The sequence below is a fragment of the Cynocephalus volans genome, chromosome 10 (genome assembly GCF_027409185.1).
Source record: "Cynocephalus volans isolate mCynVol1 chromosome 10, mCynVol1.pri, whole genome shotgun sequence".
NCBI lineage: Eukaryota > Metazoa > Chordata > Mammalia > Dermoptera > Cynocephalidae > Cynocephalus > Cynocephalus volans.
Window position 1 is genome coordinate 42,860 of NC_084469.1, and position 18,076 is coordinate 60,935.

Genomic DNA, 18,076 nt, shown 5'->3' on the forward strand with positions numbered 1-18,076 from the left:
TTTCTTATCCTGGGATCATCCCCCAAGCCAGGGTGCAGCTGAATCAGCTCTTTCTCCAGCTCTCGGCACCATGCTTGGCATATGGTGGATACAAACAGAGAGAACAGAGGAGACAGAGCACAAGACTCTAGAGACAGGCGTGTTACAATGACATTTAGAAAGTGAAACCTTCTCACTTTTGATCCTGTATTGTTTAGAAGTGAGTCACTAAGTCCAGTCCACACTGCAGGGCAGGGGATTACGTGAGGATGTGTGCAGCAGATGGTGGGGACCACTGGGAGCCCCTGACGAGTCGCCAACCACACAGACAGAGATGTGGCACTTGAGTCCAAACCTAAATACACACGAAGCCATTGTGAGGTTTTATGGAGGAAAGCAGTATGTGAATGCATGAAATTCCAACTGTCGCATGGTGCAGACAGGGAAAACAGACCAAGAGCAAAAGTGACATTTTCAAGATTATATGACAGGAACCAGACCTGTCGTTAGTCGTATTCCATGCTACCTTCCACACCGTCGTGGATTTTATCTCTAGTCTTGTTTATTAGCTGCATGTGACACCGGCCATAGGTTTCAGAGATGTTTTCTCACACATGCCTGATGCCATCCCTAGGAAGAAGATGCTAGAAAGATCCCCAATGTGCAAAAGGGGAGACTGGGGAGGTCATGAAAGTGACAATGGCTTGTCCAGGGTCACATAAAGTGATAAGAAGCAGGAGCTGGGGATGAACCTACGTGTATCTCCTCTGAGCTGGGACGCTGGCTGCACCCAGGCCTTGCACAGGGGTGTGGTCAGGCAGTGTTGGTGGAAGTGTGGGCAATAGAGAGAGTTCATGGGGAAGGAGGGTCAGCAGACAGGCACCCAGAGGGGCATTTGCAGTCTGGTACACAGAGGAGGGGCTCAGGAAATGAGGTATCAGGAAGTGACTTCACTTCCTTGACGACAGACCCCAACAGAACTCGGAACTCGGTAACCTGGCACCCACATTCTATACACAGCCCCTTCCCCAGCTCACTTGGCCACAGGTAGAGTGAGATGTTGTGCTGTATCCCGAGGTCCCGGGGCCGTAGCCCCAGGAAGCCCTGTGCTGAGAGGCTTGTCCAATGCTTCCGGCGCTGCTTCAGCCCTCGCCCTCGACCCCTGTGGCCATCTGGGAGGAGGTCCCCAAAGGTAATGTCAGGTGGCCCAGAGGAGGTTGGGCAAGGCCAGGCCAGCACTATGAGCTTCCCTGGGTGACCGCACCCCCTCCTCCTGAGCGTGTGGGGAACGGGGACATGGGACACCCTCCCAGGGCAGGGGCAGAGGGTGGGGTGTTTATAAACCTGCTGGTCCTGGTGTGTTCACACCTCAGGTCTGGCTGGAGGGTGAACGGGGACTGCCGGGGTGGCAACCACCACCCTGTACATTAACCCTGGGCCCTCAGGCTGTCTTCTCATGTCCTCCCTGGGGTTAAGACTGGCCTCCAGCCCCTGCCCTCCTTGGGGTTCACGGTGCTGTCACTGTGTATCTCTCCCCTGTCCTGTCCTAGAGTGAAGACACATCTTCATTGAGCTCGGATGCCACCCACATGGTGTGGCCTGTCCCGGCACGCACCCTGAAGAAGCGGGTGGAGCACCTGGTGCCTGCTGTCTTGGGTGGTGACCAATCTTATGTCCACCTGTTTCTGTCAAGCTACAAGAACTTTGCCAGTCCCCGGCATGTGCTGCACCTGCTTTTCCTCAGGTGAGCACTCAGGCCCTGGATCACACAGTGTCACTAGGCCGCCTCCTAGCTGTGAGTCTTAGGACTGTCACCACACCCCTCTGAGCCTCAGTTTCCTCCTGTGTTCAGTGGGTGGTCACAGGAACAAGCTCCAGTGGGTCCCCCATGGAAAGTGCTACTCCTGAGTCCAGCCCTGTGGAAGGTCTGCTGGAGGGGCCACGGTCGTCCTCATTCAGGATTCCTGACACCCCCACGAGGAAGTCTCTGTCACCCCCTCACTGACGTCGTTGACTTGGGCTTCACTGTTTTCACATTTTTACAGGAAATTTGAGATTCTATCTGTAGGCTTCTGGGTGTATTCAAAGCAGGGAGACCAGAGGCGGGCAGAGCGGCTTCAGGTACACCCAGATATCTTGGGAGGAGTTGGTTGGGGTTCATTCCTTCAACAATCGTACGTGAAGCCACACTATGTGCAGTCACTTTCTGGGCACTGACCATAATCCAATGAACCGAGGAGACTGTATTCCCTGCCCTCCTGGGCTTCCATTCTAGTCAGAGGTGAGACAGTCACAGTAGACATGAGAAGCAGGTAGTGCCACCATATGGTAGATTTGACACACTCCTGACTTCTTCTAGGTATGGAAACATGATTTCTGATTGTGACGGGGATGGCGAATCCCTGGAGCAGCTAAAATGGTAAGTGGAGTTTAGGTGCAGAAGGAGGGGCTCCCATCTAAACACAACTGCGTGTGGTCTGTGGGGGCCTGTGGGTGGGGGGCTGGCAGAACTCTGGTTCTCACACATCTTATGATTCCTGCTACAGGGCTGAGGGCTCAAGGCTTTCCCTGCAGGGAAAGGAGTCAAGACGGCTGGGGATGTGGTCGCAGGCACCGGAGGGTGTGCGAGAGGCTGGAGATCAGAGTGAGCCCAGAGAGAATCCATCCCCACGCCCTCCCACCCAGGCCTGCCCACACCCCCAGAGCCCGTGCTGAGCCAGAGCAGGAGGTGTGCAGAGCATCCCGCTCACACTCGGGGCTGGAGCCTCCATGGGGATGCTCAGCTGGTGCTGAGGGTGCAGAGTGTGGTCAGGGCCAAGAGATTGCTGTCACTGGGAAAAGGATATGCAGATTTTCATGCAGACACTTGGGCAGTACATTCACGTCTGAGCTCAAGTTTGGGCTTTTCCAAGGGCCCTGGGTAGGCCAGGGGAGCAGCGCCTCCCTCTGTTTCCTCATTTATCAGATATTGCTGGACACCTCCTGTGTGCCAGTGAGTAATGCCCAGAGCAGACAGCACCCTCCTGGGGTGGACAGGTCATTCCAGCAGGGATGGGGCAGTGACACAGACAGAGGAGGTTGTCAGGTCTCCCTGAAGGAGGGAAACGTGGTCACATCAGTGGTTGAAGGCTCCTCTCATGGAGGCTTTTGCCAGCCCCTCCTTGGCTGCCAGGCCCATCTGTGCCAGAACTGCCATACTGGGGGTGGACATTGGATGGGCTGGTCTATGGAAAGGCACGGGCAGAGGGTACAAGACTGCAGCTCACTCAGGGGAGCCTTGGGAGGGCAGCATAGTGGGATAGGCCAGGCCTCTGATGCTGTTGCCCACCTGTCTCCCACAGTGCCATGTCCTCTGTCTTAAAGATCTGGCTGGAATTCTATTCCACCGATTTCCACGAGACTCCTGAATTTCATTCTTTGAAGTTTCTTTCGGCCTACGTACATATCAGTATGCGAGGTTCAGAGGTGGAGCGTAAGGCTGATCTTCTTCTGGCGCAGCTGGAGAAGCCGGAGCACCTGGAGCCTAGTGAGGCGGAGACTGAGGGTGAGGAGGAAGAGGGTGGGTGCCTGTGCGGGTTTGGGGAGGGGCCTGGGCTGGGCCACACAGAGCAGAGTTTCCAGAAGCAGGCTGGGGACAGGGGCACTGAGTACTCAGAAAAATCATACAGTGTTCTGCAGTGTGGGGAGACTTCCTGACGCTGGGTCTCTGGACTTGGGCTTCTGGAAAGACAGTGTCATTGGATGAGACATAGAAATTCACATTGATATTTTCAATTGTTGTCTCTCCAGTTCCAGCTTCTGCCCAGGCTGAACAACTGTCCCAAGAGCTGCTGCCATGTTTGGCTCGAGTTCCAGCTCCAGCTCCACCTCCACTGGCAGAGTGAGAGCAAGATCCAGAGCCCAAGCCAGAGCAAGAAGTAGAGCAGGAGCAAAATCCAGAGCAAGAGGTAGAGCAATAGCAAGATCCAGAGCAAGAGGTAGAGCAGGAACAAGATCCAGAGCAAGTGGTAGATCAGACGCAAGATCCAGAGCAGGAGCAACAGAAAGATCACGAGAAAGATCAGGAGAAAGAGCAAGAGAAAGAGCAGGAGAAAGATCAAGATCCAGAGGTAGAGCTAGAGCAACCTGACATAACCGTTCCTGAAATATCAGAAGAATTAGAATAAACACCAGCACCCAGGGGAGCCCTGGCTCCAGAGCTCCCACAAACACCCTGACCAGTCCCCACTCCAGATCTGTTCTTGCCCTTCCTTGACGCTGTGCTTCTCCTCATTTTTGTCTGTGTCCTGCATCTCCTCAAATTTTGTCATCTTTTATTTTCAATAATATCCCTTGTATAAAATAAAGTGTTTTTAATATTTTCAAAATTACCATTCAGTGGCATTAAGTACATTTTTAATACGGTGCAACCCTTACCACCATCTAGTGAGCGAACAGCTTCATCGACTCTGTAGCCATTAAGCTGACACTCCCCATCCCGCCTCTCCCTGTCCCTGACTACCACTCCATTTTCTGTGTGTGTGAATTTACCTATCGTGGATTGTTCCTATCAGTACCGTTATATGTTATGTGGCCTTCTGTATCTGGCCGCATAATATGAGAAAGATCTGATTAATTTTCATTTTATGTTTTTAGTAAGAGGAAAATTACAGAAAAAACAAAGACTCTATGTAGAAACACAAAGCCCTGATAGTTATTATTGCCATAATCTTGAAATAGGAACTACTTTTGAATGACCAGAGAGCCAGAAGCCACTGAGGAAAATGCTGACTTTTCCTGGTCCAAACAAAAACCAGAATAATGTCAAAAGGTGAAAAGACAAACCCCAGACTGGAAAATTCTTCATGGGCAGAGAAAGGGTAGTATGCATCCTAGTTGTACAAAGAGTTCTCATTTATCCATAGGGACAAAGGACATACTCCTGCAGTTCCACAGTGAAGCAATTCACATGGCCAGTAAATGTCAGACATCCGCGGCCTCCCCAATGATTATGCACAGAAATTTACTCACTATTCAGATAGCGTTTGCCCCATCAGATGGGCAGGTCTGTATGTCTGGTGACGACCAGCTCTTGTGAGAATGAAGGAAGAAGAGGTCCGAGCAGATGCCCCAGGAGATGTGTTCATAGATACCCCTGTCGCAGGAGCCACTCATCAGCTCTTACCAAAATGCCATCGTGTGTCCATGTGCCAGGCAGCAGTGATGCTAGGAAGTTACGCCACATATATATGTATTCTACCTATGTTAATCAGTAGATTCAATAAATCTAAACTTGAAAAATTCCAAAGAGTGATGTTTAGGGGACTTGTCAAATAACCTTAAAGTTAATATGAAAAATTATGTGCAAAAATGACCCCCAAAATGTTCAAGACATAAGAAGAACAATAATAATAAAAACAAAGAGGAAATTTGCTCCGTCTAATAAAATGTAAGGCAAAGGAACGTACTTGAAAGTGCATGAGATTGGCAAAGAATAAGCGAATAGTTCAGTGCAGTAAAAGTTTGAATTTTGAAACAGATTCTGGTATGTGTGGAAAGGATTCAGATTACTTAGGGGAAAGCACTTCATCATTACAGGGATTGAAATATTATTTATTTGGAAATTAAATCCAGTTATGCTTTTGCTAGGTACCGTTCACAAAATTAAATTTGAGATGAATTACTAACTTCAATATTTTGCAAAAGTATTAAGCCTTAGAAGAAAGAAAAACACATAATAATTTCCACAGAAGCCAAAACGACTTTTGAGAAAATGTAAGACTCATAAATATCAAAACACTAGATAAAATAAGGTTTGACCATCCGTATTTGTATATCTCAAGATGGAGAAAAATGTGTTATGTGAATGTATTGTGAATTTAGAAAATCAAAAAGAATTAATTAAAAACCTATTACAAACAAGACGACTTACTAAAATAAAATTTACATGTTGCGATTTAGAAAAATTCACATATAAAATTAATAAATGTCTTATGTAATAACAATAACTATCTAGATTCCATTACACAAATCAAGATTCCATTTTCAATAGCCACAAAATTGTTAAAATATTTGGCATACAGCTAACAAGAACTCAACAAAGCCTGTTTAACTATGTGATTTAAGCATTAGAACACTCTTAAAACATACATACACAAACGATAGAGAAATGTCAGAGATATTTTCTTCGCCAGAAAGCCACATGATCCTAAGGATTTTATTTTCTCCTAAGTTACTTTATACATGTGTCATGATCACATTAAAAATAGTCTCATTTGTTTCTTCACCTACAACAAAATAAGATGATTATAAAATGTTGATGAAACATTAATCGTTCATCAGAAAAAAATGAGGAAACAAATCAAAAGGGAGGGGTAAGTCTACCAGAGATCGAAATTTTTTTTTATAAATTCTTCATTATCAAGACTATATGGAATGTTTATAAGTAAATATAAAACCTAGTGAAAAAGAATGGAGAATTCAAAGAGATACCCAAGATTTATAGAAATTTAGTATTTAAGAAAGATAGCATTTCAAATCACTGGTGAAAATATGCTGCTACTAATGTAGCAGCAGTTAACATGGATGGCATAGCAGCAATTAATAAAGCAAAGCAAACTCAAACAAAAGGTAAATGCCACCAACTAGGTCAAAAGGACACGACAAAAAGTAATTACAAGCTATAATACTTAAAATGGGTGATCAATAATGTTTCAATTTTAAAATAAGCAAAAAAACAAAAAACCTCTAAAACTAGGATAATATCACTAATACAATGATGTGTGAAAAAATGAGATGGAAATGACCAACAAAATGAAATAAAAATGAACAAAATATATGAACAATCTAATAACACAAAAGGAAATTTAAATTGGCATCAATACTTAATTAGGTGCTTAAAATCCCTCATAGAGAACTAGACATTTAAAATATATTGAAATACAATACTTCACCTATTAGATTTGCAAAATTTAATTTTTTGATAACAAACTTGTTAGTGAGACTGTGGGGATACAGGTATTATAATACATTGTGGTGGAATGCAAATGGTAGAGCCCATAAGGAGCAGAAACTCGCAAAATTTAGCAAAATTATACTTGTATATTTACTATTTTACACTGTAACCCGATATTCAGGAATCTATATCATATGTAACCTTGAAAAATTATAAGGTGAGGTGTCGACAAGATTGTTAATATGACAATACCTATTACTAAGGGTTGGAAACACCCCAAATTTTCATTCATAAGGTTTGCATGAATAATTAGGGTGCATTTTTACAGTCATGATTTCTAAACACTGAGTGTAAAATGTTATTGAAAAAACGAACCAACTGAAGACAATGAAGAGATGTACATGTTCATAGATGAGAAAATAAGTAGGGAAAATATATCAATTCTTCCAAATAAATCTATAAATTTTGTTTATATATAAATAACAATTGACATTTTTTACGCAATTTGATAAATTACTAATTCTATATTTCATACGGTTGAGTAAAGGCATAGAATAGAAAACTCAGTTTTGAAAAAGTACACAAGATACCGTCGCTCGTGGTGACCGTGTGGCTTTAATAGCACACGGCTCCGCGGTCAGGACTGTCACGCCGCGGACTGTGCCTGCCAGCCTGGGGCCGAGGAACCGCCAGGACCGTCGGCCGACGACAGCCCACGCGGGTCCCCCTCACGGCTGTGCTCGGCGCCTCGTCAGCGCGGACCCCTTGCACCGACCTGGAGCGCCCGTGGGAATCCGTCGTGTCTCTGGAACGCGCTGTCATCGGCCGCAGAGGGGCGGGAGCAGGGAGTGGAGAGCGGCCGGTCGTGCGCTCCTGTCCCCGGGCGGGACGGGCGGCCTGGGGGCGCAGCTGCACTCAGGGCCACCAGGAGGCGCCACGGAGAGCGCACCCCGCGACGGCGGCTTCCCGTCCGCGGCTCTGAGCACCGCGCACCGGCGGCTGCGGGGACGCGGCTGACAGCCCGGCGCGGACCGCGTGTCCTCTGTGCGCGGTGGCGTCTGCGCACGCGCACTGTCCCGGTTAGGGCAGCTGCTGTCACCTCAGGTGAACGCCTCAGGGACCCATGTGGTGCTCTGGACGACACCTCCTGGGAGCCGATGTCTACACTGCAGCCTCCGAGCAGTCGGGGTCGGTACGATCCCCCGTGGCCGTCACCAGGGCCCTGTCCCCTGTCCGGGTTTATGTCTTCTCCGTAGTGGGAAACGCCCCCCCATAGACTGCTAAGAAAACGGTCTTGGGCTGCTAAACGTCCAGAGGCCCGTCCTCGCCTTGTCGGACTCACGTTTGACGAGGAAAAGCGGAGATCGGAACCGACTCTGCACGAGACGCTGAAGGCCGGACTCCCCTGTCGTCTCCCTCTTGAGGCTCCTCCTCAGGGTCCGTCCCCTGGACCCCCACACCCAGAGTTGACACGGTGTCCCCTGTGCTTCCCCAGTGCGGGGCGGCGTGTGGACCCATCGTCACTCTCCACGTGGGGACCTCTGGGGACCTCCGGGACCTGTCCCTTCCTCCTTTCTCCCACGGTTCTCTCCTCCTGCCCATCTCCGCGGCTCTTCCTGGAGCGCGTGTTGTTCAGACACTGGCTCTGCCGAACACGCACTTCCGTTTTCTCTCTCTCTTTCCCTTTCACTCCTTTTACTTTTTTATGCTTTTCTTTCAATTGTATCTTTCTTGTTATCCTTTTGTCTTTTTGATCTAATCAGGCTTCCCTTGTGTTATTTTCTCATCTTTCTAGTGAGTTCTTTTCTAAGTTAAATTTCAACACTTATGGGCCGCCCCGTGGCGCACTCGGGAGAGAGCGGCGCTGGGAGCGCAGGGTCGCTGCCGCGGGTTCGGATCCCACATAGGGATGGCCTTTGCGCTCACTGGCTGAGCGCGGTGCGGGCGACACCACCCCTAGGGTTACAACACCCTTAACTGTCACACACACACACACACACACAAAACAAACAAACAAAAATTTCAGCAGTTATGTATTTAATTTCTAAATGACCTCATGGTTATTTGATTCATCTTCTCCCTCTTCTAATTTAACAATGTCTGTTCTGCTTCAGTAAGTCCAACAGTTTCTCTCCTATAACTCTGAGGAAGTTAATGGTATTTTCTGTTTCCCTTGCATGATCTCTATTTCTTCCAATTCGCTTTTTCCTTTTTTGTTTGTTTGCTTTGGCCTATTTCATATTAGAGGATTTGCTGAACCTAGAGCATTTGCTGAAACATCTTGGGCCCTTGGCATCTGCGCATGGTTAACAGGGCAGTACAGGAAAGTTTGCTCCTGTGCTGTGGCTTCGTGGCCTGTGGGTGACTCTGTGAGGTTCTTTGACTGGGTTCTTGACTGAGGTGCCCAAATCAGCAGAGTGTGTACTGAAGAACTGGACTCCAAGGCCAGATGACATGCATTTGGATTTTTTTTTTTAATTTTACAAGTTTCCATGACAATTCCTAACGGATCTTAATGCTGAGCACACCAAAGACTGTTAACACTAGGTATTCATGCCATCGTCAGTCACAGAAAGGACACCTACAAATTTAGGATACAGAACTTCCAACAAATAGTCATTTAATACCCGTTATTTGAAACAAAGTATTTCATGGACATACGAATTAGAGAGCATCTGGCTTCTTTAAGGGGTAAACAGTGAGGTGGAGCTGAAGATGGAGAGAAGCCCAGAGAGAGGACTAGGAACGTGACAAGTTTGACTTCGCATCTCATAGTCACTTTTCACTTCATTTCTCTCCATTCACAGCACATGCTGAGTGTAATCACAAGATCGGCGCCTCAGCTTGGTTGAGTTGAAGACAATGCAAGTCCTAGTTCAAAGAAGCCCTGAGTCTTCTGCTTGGGAACCAATCCACACCACGACAGACAGATGTGATGGGTTTTAATCGTTAGCAGGGTTGAAGTTGTCCAGGAGAACATGGGAAAATGAAAATTCTGAGAAGAAAGAGGGAAGCAGCTAAAACTACCATGGAGCAGGGACGGCCCGTGCGCACTTGGAGAGTGCAGTGCTGACAGCACCAGGGCCACGGGTTCGGATCCCTATGGAGGGTTGGCTGATTGGCTCACTTGGGAGAGCGTGGTGCTGACAACACCACATCAAGGGATAGGATCCCCTTACCGGTCATCTTTAAAAAAAAAAAAAAAAGTAATTTTTTTCAACTGAATAGCTTGTCTCCATTGCTTTTTATTATAGAATAAGAGGTGGTTCTGTGTTAAGTATTTTGGCACTTGGAAATAATAAAACCAAAATTAGAAATGGAATGTAGTTCTAAAACCTCATCAAATTACAGTGATAGCTATAGTAATCAAATCCATAAAAGATTCTTAAGTAATTATGACACTCAAAATTCAGAGCTACATGCAAAGTCACAAATATATTTAAAGTTAAAACTCATAGCAATATTAAAAACTTAGCAGCACAGTCACCTACCCTGCCTTGCTGTATGTATCAATCCTTTCAAAGAAGCAGCCTCTCCTAAAGCAATTGTCATTTCACTAAATTGATCACCTGCCTCATACTCCTTGACATTTGAAACTATTCTTCCAGAGTCATCATTTTAATTTCCCTCCCATGACTTGGAATTACCAGCCTCAATACATTTGCATTGTTCCCTGTACTATTCCACAATGGGGGACAAAAAGCCTACCCTTGCCTTATCTGTGAGCATCTTTTTTCCTTGCAATCAGCTTATTCTCAATAGCAGCAGAGTATCTCTCTGTTGCATATTATTCCAATATGATCATGTATAGGCTGGCTGGTAGCTCAGCTGGTTAGAGCACAGCCTCGTATCACCAAGGTCAAGGGTGTGTATCCTTATATTGGCCAGCCACACACACACACACAAAGATTCCAAAATGATCATATATTTTACCTAATAGGAGCAGATGACACTGTTTTTGTTTTGTTTTGCTTTTTAATTAAACCCTCTCCCAAATATCATCTACTTTCCACTAAACTTACTTGCTTTAATGCTCTTCGTTTTTAAAAGTCAAGCTCATTTGCCACTTTCTGCAAAATAGCTTCTATCAATTCTCAAAAAAGGAATCTATTGTCCATTTTCTACTCAGCATCGTTCCAGAGTCTCCCCCAATATTGTTGACATTTTCCCCAATACCACATTTTTAAATGATAGTCCTAAACATAAAAGAAAAGCACCTCGATGGTCATATTGTTTGGATCATTTCTTTTGTCATGGGTGTCAGAATTTTTCACAGATTTCTTCTCATTCAGTTGCATGCCAGGACAAATGAACCATAATTTTCTACTAATGTTTAAGAAATTTGTAATCATCTTCTAGCTAAGATGTCATGAGACCCCCTTTCCTCCCTACACATGTGTACATATCTGCATCCCCTATTCCTAGGGGGATTCTGCAGGGGATGAAGGGAGAGGGCTCCCTTGACTAGTGCGGGTTCCCAAGGTCAGCATGCTGGGGTGTCAGTTTCCTGGGATTGCCTGTGACACTGCTATCAAGGCCATGCACAGAAGCAAGAGGAATGTGTTGGCCAGAGAAGGAAGACCCAGTGGGCTACCTTAGGGGTTCAGAGGTGTCCCCTGAGACTGAGAGTGAAGAAACCCACAGTAAGTAGGACAATCAAGGAGGCTAAAGTGAACGGCAGAAGTCAAGGCAGGATGGTGACTCTGGGAAATCTTTGTGCCCAGGCAGTTCCTGGCTGAAGGAAGTGGTCGGCAGACAGAATTAAAGGGCTGGCAGGTTATCAGGCAGCATGTTCATGGTGACCTTCCATCTGGGTATTCTTGATGCATCCTGTTTCACATGTTTGCAGACAATTCATTCATCAGTACTTGGCACCTATTACTTGCCAGGTGCTGGGCTGGGGGCCTGGAATAGGGGCAGACCGAGGTGTAGACTCTGCTCCTGGGTTGCTGACTGTCAGGTGAGGGGGACTAAGGATCATGACATAATGCAGAGTGATAAGATGTGTAGGTAGAGCACCAGGTAATAAAATCATAGACTCTTCTCTCTTCTCAAGTGCAGCACTTCAGGGAGTATTTATGGAGCCCCCGTGTTAGGCCCTTCCTGGATTCTGCACACAATATAGTGATAGAGTTGCTGTCTCCGAGGACCAGTAGGCTGTGGGCTGTGATATTGTTGACAGCAATGGATCTACATCAAAGCAATGGATGGGTGTCTGGTGTAAAGAAAATGGGGTGTGAAGCCAAAGTATGGGGGTGGAATCCTGATTGTGTCAACAATGGATATTTTATACAATTTGAAAAGAATTGGTGAACATATATCTGCATACTTTCATCTAATGGAGATATAAAGTTATTCCATAAATGGAATCTTCCTCAATTCTAGTTATGTTTGCATTGAACATGAGCACTTATCCCTGCCATTCAATGATTTTGAAAATAGGATTTGAATTTGTGAATAGTATTTCTTACTTACTTACATCTTACACATCAGTTCCATGTTGCCGTCATCTTAATGGACCAAACGCCTCTGGTTCTTCTCTGCAAATGGTGTTCATTTCCTACCATCTTCAGGTAGCTTCCTAATCTAGAATATTCTGATGGCCTCCTAGATCACTTTCCTCTCTTAGAATGTCAGGCACTCGATAGCACGTCTTCTCCTCTTTCTTATCCTGGGATCATCCCCCAAGCCAGGGTGCAGCTGAATCAGCTCTTTCTCCAGCTCTCGGCACCATGCTTGGCATATGGTGGATACAAACAGAGAGAACAGAGGAGACAGAGCACAAGACTCTAGAGACAGGCGTGTTACAATGACATTTAGAAAGTGAAACCTTCTCACTTTTGATCCTGTATTGTTTAGAAGTGAGTCACTAAGTCCAGTCCACACTGCAGGGCAGGGGATTACGTGAGGATGTGTGCAGCAGATGGTGGGGACCACTGGGAGCCCCTGACGAGTCGCCAACCACACAGACAGAGATGTGGCACTTGAGTCCAAACCTAAATACACACGAAGCCATTGTGAGGTTTTATGGAGGAAAGCAGTATGTGAATGCATGAAATTCCAACTGTCGCATGGTGCAGACAGGGAAAACAGACCAAGAGCAAAAGTGACATTTTCAAGATTATATGACAGGAACCAGACCTGTCGTTAGTCGTATTCCATGCTACCTTCCACACCGTCGTGGATTTTATCTCTAGTCTTGTTTATTAGCTGCATGTGACACCGGCCATAGGTTTCAGAGATGTTTTCTCACACATGCCTGATGCCATCCCTAGGAAGAAGATGCTAGAAAGATCCCCAATGTGCAAAAGGGGAGACTGGGGAGGTCATGAAAGTGACAATGGCTTGTCCAGGGTCACATAAAGTGATAAGAAGCAGGAGCTGGGGATGAACCTACGTGTATCTCCTCTGAGCTGGGACGCTGGCTGCACCCAGGCCTTGCACAGGGGTGTGGTCAGGCAGTGTTGGTGGAAGTGTGGGCAATAGAGAGAGTTCATGGGGAAGGAGGGTCAGCAGACAGGCACCCAGAGGGGCATTTGCAGTCTGGTACACAGAGGAGGGGCTCAGGAAATGAGGTATCAGGAAGTGACTTCACTTCCTTGACGACAGACCCCAACAGAACTCGGAACTCGGTAACCTGGCACCCACATTCTATACACAGCCCCTTCCCCAGCTCACTTGGCCACAGGTAGAGTGAGATGTTGTGCTGTATCCCGAGGTCCCGGGGCCGTAGCCCCAGGAAGCCCTGTGCTGAGAGGCTTGTCCAATGCTTCCGGCGCTGCTTCAGCCCTCGCCCTCGACCCCTGTGGCCATCTGGGAGGAGGTCCCCAAAGGTAATGTCAGGTGGCCCAGAGGAGGTTGGGCAAGGCCAGGCCAGCACTATGAGCTTCCCTGGGTGACCGCACCCCCTCCTCCTGAGCGTGTGGGGAACGGGGACATGGGACACCCTCCCAGGGCAGGGGCAGAGGGTGGGGTGTTTATAAACCTGCTGGTCCTGGTGTGTTCACACCTCAGGTCTGGCTGGAGGGTGAACGGGGACTGCCGGGGTGGCAACCACCACCCTGTACATTAACCCTGGGCCCTCAGGCTGTCTTCTCATGTCCTCCCTGGGGTTAAGACTGGCCTCCAGCCCCTGCCCTCCTTGGGGTTCACGGTGCTGTCACTGTGTATCTCTCCCCTGTCCTGTCCTAGAGTGAAGACACATCTTCATTGAGCTCGGAAGCCACCCACATGGTGTGGCCTGTCCCGGCACGCACCCTGAAGAAGCGGGTGGAGCACCTGGTGCCTGCTGTCTTGGGTGGTGACCAATCTTATGTCCAACTGTTTCTGTCAAGCTACAAGAACTTTGCCAGTCCCCGGCATGTGCTGCACCTGCTTTTCCTCAGGTGAGCACTCAGGCCCTGGATCACACAGTGTCACTAGGCCGCCTCCTAGCTGTGAGTCTTAGGACTGTCACCACACCCCTCTGAGCCTCAGTTTCCTCCTGTGTTCAGTGGGTGGTCACAGGAACAAGCTCCAGTGGGTCCCCCATGGAAAGTGCTACTCCTGAGTCCAGCCCTGTGGAAGGTCTGCTGGAGGGGCCACGGTCGTCCTCATTCAGGATTCCTGACACCCCCACGAGGAAGTCTCTGTCACCCCCTCACTGACGTCGTTGACTTGGGCTTCACTGTTTTCACATTTTTACAGGAAATTTGAGATTCTATCTGTAGGCTTCTGGGTGTATTCAAAGCAGGGAGACCAGAGGCGGGCAGAGCGGCTTCAGGTACACCCAGATATCTTGGGAGGAGTTGGTTGGGGTTCATTCCTTCAACAATCGTACGTGAAGCCACACTATGTGCAGTCACTTTCTGGGCACTGACCATAATCCAATGAACCGAGGAGACTGTATTCCCTGCCCTCCTGGGCTTCCATTCTAGTCAGAGGTGAGACAGTCACAGTAGACATGAGAAGCAGGTAGTGCCACCATATGGTAGATTTGACACACTCCTGACCTCTTCTAGGTATGGAAACATGATTTCTGATTGTGACGGGGATGGCGAATCCCTGGAGCAGCTAAAATGGTAAGTGGAGTTTAGGTGCAGAAGGAGGGGCTCCCATCTAAACACAACTGCGTGTGGTCTGTGGGGGCCTGTGGGTGGGGGGCTGGCAGAACTCTGGTTCTCACACATCTTATGATTCCTGCTACAGGGCTGAGGGCTCAAGGCTTTCCCTGCAGGGAAAGGAGTCAAGACGGCTGGGGATGTGGTCGCAGGCACCGGAGGGTGTGCGAGAGGCTGGAGATCAGAGTGAGCCCAGAGAGAATCCATCCCCACGCCCTCCCACCCAGGCCTGCCCACACCCCCAGAGCCCGTGCTGAGCCAGAGCAGGAGGTGTGCAGAGCATCCCGCTCACACTCGGGGCTGGAGCCTCCATGGGGATGCTCAGCTGGTGCTGAGGGTGCAGAGTGTGGTCAGGGCCAAGAGATTGCTGTCACTGGGAAAAGGATATGCAGATTTTCATGCAGACACTTGGGCAGTACATTCACGTCTGGGCTCAAGTTTGGGCTTTTCCAAGGGCCCTGGGTAGGCCAGGGGAGCAGCGCCTCCCTCTGTTTCCTCATTTATCAGATATTGCTGGACACCTCCTGTGTGCCAGTGAGTAATGCCCAGAGCAGACAGCACCCTCCTGGGGTGGACAGGTCATTCCAGCAGGGATGGGGCAGTGACACAGACAGAGGAGGTTGTCAGGTCTCCCTGAAGGAGGGAAACGTGGTCACATCAGTGGTTGAAGGCTCCTCTCATGGAGGCTTTTGCCAGCCCCTCCTTGGCTGCCAGGCCCATCTGTGCCAGAACTGCCATACTGGGGGTGGACATTGGATGGGCTGGTCTATGGACAGGCACGGGCAGAGGGTACAAGACTGCAGCTCACTCAGGGGAGCCTTGGGAGGGCAGCATAGTGGGATAGGCCAGGCCTCTGATGCTGTTGCCCACCTGTCTCCCACAGTGCCATGTCCTCTGTCTTAAAGATCTGGCTGGAATTCTATTCCACCGATTTCCACGAGACTCCTGAATTTCATTCTTTGAAGTTTCTTTCGGCCTACGTACATATCAGTATGCGAGGTTCAGAGGTGGAGCGTAAGGCTGATCTTCTTCTGGCGCAGCTGGAGAAGCCGGAGCACCTGGAGCCTAGTGAGGCAGAGACTGAGGGTGAGGAGGAAGAGGGTGGGTGCCTGTGCGGGTTTGGGGAGGGGCCTGGGCTGGGCCACACAGAGCAGAGTTTCCAGAAGCAGGCTGGGGACAGGGGCACTGAGTACTCAGAACAATCATACAGTGTTCTGCAGTGTGGGGAGACTTCCTGACGCTGGGTCTCTGGACTTGGGCTTCTGGAAAGACAGTGTCATTGGATGAGACATAGAAATTCACATTGATATTTTCAATTGTTGTCTCTCCAGTTCCAGCTTCTGCCCAGGCTGAACAACTGTCCCAAGAGCTGCTGCCATGTTTGGCTCGAGTTCCAGCTCCAGCTCCACCTCCACTGGCAGAGTGAGAGCAAGATCCAGAGCCCAAGCCAGAGCAAGAAGTAGAGCAGGAGCAAAATCCAGAGCAAGAGGTAGAGCAATAGCAAGATCCAGAGCAAGAGGTAGAGCAGGAACAAGATCCAGAGCAAGTGGTAGATCAGACGCAAGATCCAGAGCAGGAGCAACAGAAAGATCAAGAGAAAGATCAGGAGAAAGAGCAAGAGAAAGAGCAGGAGAAAGATCAAGATCCAGAGGTAGAGCTAGAGCAACCTGACATAACCGTTCCTGAAATATCAGAAGAATTAGAATAAACACCAGCACCCAGGGGAGCCCTGGCTCCAGAGCTCCCACAAACACCCTGACCAGTCCCCACTCCAGATCTGTTCTTGCCCTTCCTTGACGCTGTGCTTCTCCTCATTTTTGTCTGTGTCCTGCATCTCCTCAAATTTTGTCATCTTTTATTTTCAATAATATCCCTTGTATAAAATAAAGTGTTTTTAATATTTTCAAAATTACCATTCAGTGGCATTAAGTACATTTTTAATACGGTGCAACCCTTACCACCATCTAGTGAGCGAACAGCTTCATCGACTCTGTAGCCATTAAGCTGACACTCCCCATCCCGCCTCTCCCTGTCCCTGACTACCACTCCATTTTCTGTGTGTGTGAATTTACCTATCGTGGATTGTTCCTATCAGTACCGTTATATGTTATGTGGCCTTCTGTATCTGGCCGCATAATATGAGAAAGATCTGATTAATTTTCATTTTATGTTTTTAGTAAGAGGAAAATTACAGAAAAAACAAAGACTCTATGTAGAAACACAAAGCCCTGATAGTTATTATTGCCATAATCTTGAAATAGGAACTACTTTTGAATGACCAGAGAGCCAGAAGCCACTGAGGAAAATGCTGACTTTTCCTGGTCCAAACAAAAACCAGAATAATGTCAAAAGGTGAAAAGACAAACCCCAGACTGGAAAATTCTTCATGGGCAGAGAAAGGGTAGTATGCATCCTAGTTGTACAAAGAGTTCTCATTTATCCATAGGGACAAAGGACATACTCCTGCAGTTCCACAGTGAAGCAATTCACATGGCCAGTAAATGTCAGACATCCGCGGCCTCCCCAATGATTATGCACAGAAATTTACTCACTATTCAGATAGCGTTTGCCCCATCAGATGGGCAGGTCTGTATGTCTGGTGACGACCAGCTCTTGTGAGAATGAAGGAAGAAGAGGTCCGAGCAGATGCCCCAGGAGATGTGTTCATAGATACCCCTGTCGCAGGAGCCACTCATCAGCTCTTACCAAAATGCCATCGTGTGTCCATGTGCCAGGCAGCAGTGATGCTAGGAAGTTACGCCACATATATATGTATTCTACCTATGTTAATCAGTAGATTCAATAAATCTAAACTTGAAAAATTCCAAAGAGTGATGTTTAGGGGACTTGTCAAATAACCTTAAAGTTAATATGAAAAATTATGTGCAAAAATGACCCCCAAAATGTTCAAGACATAAGAAGAACAATAATAATAAAAACAAAGAGGAAATTTGCTCCGTCTAATAAAATGTAAGGCAAAGGAACGTACTTGAAAGTGCATGAGATTGGCAAAGAATAAGCGAATAGTTCAGTGCAGTAAAAGTTTGAATTTTGAAACAGATTC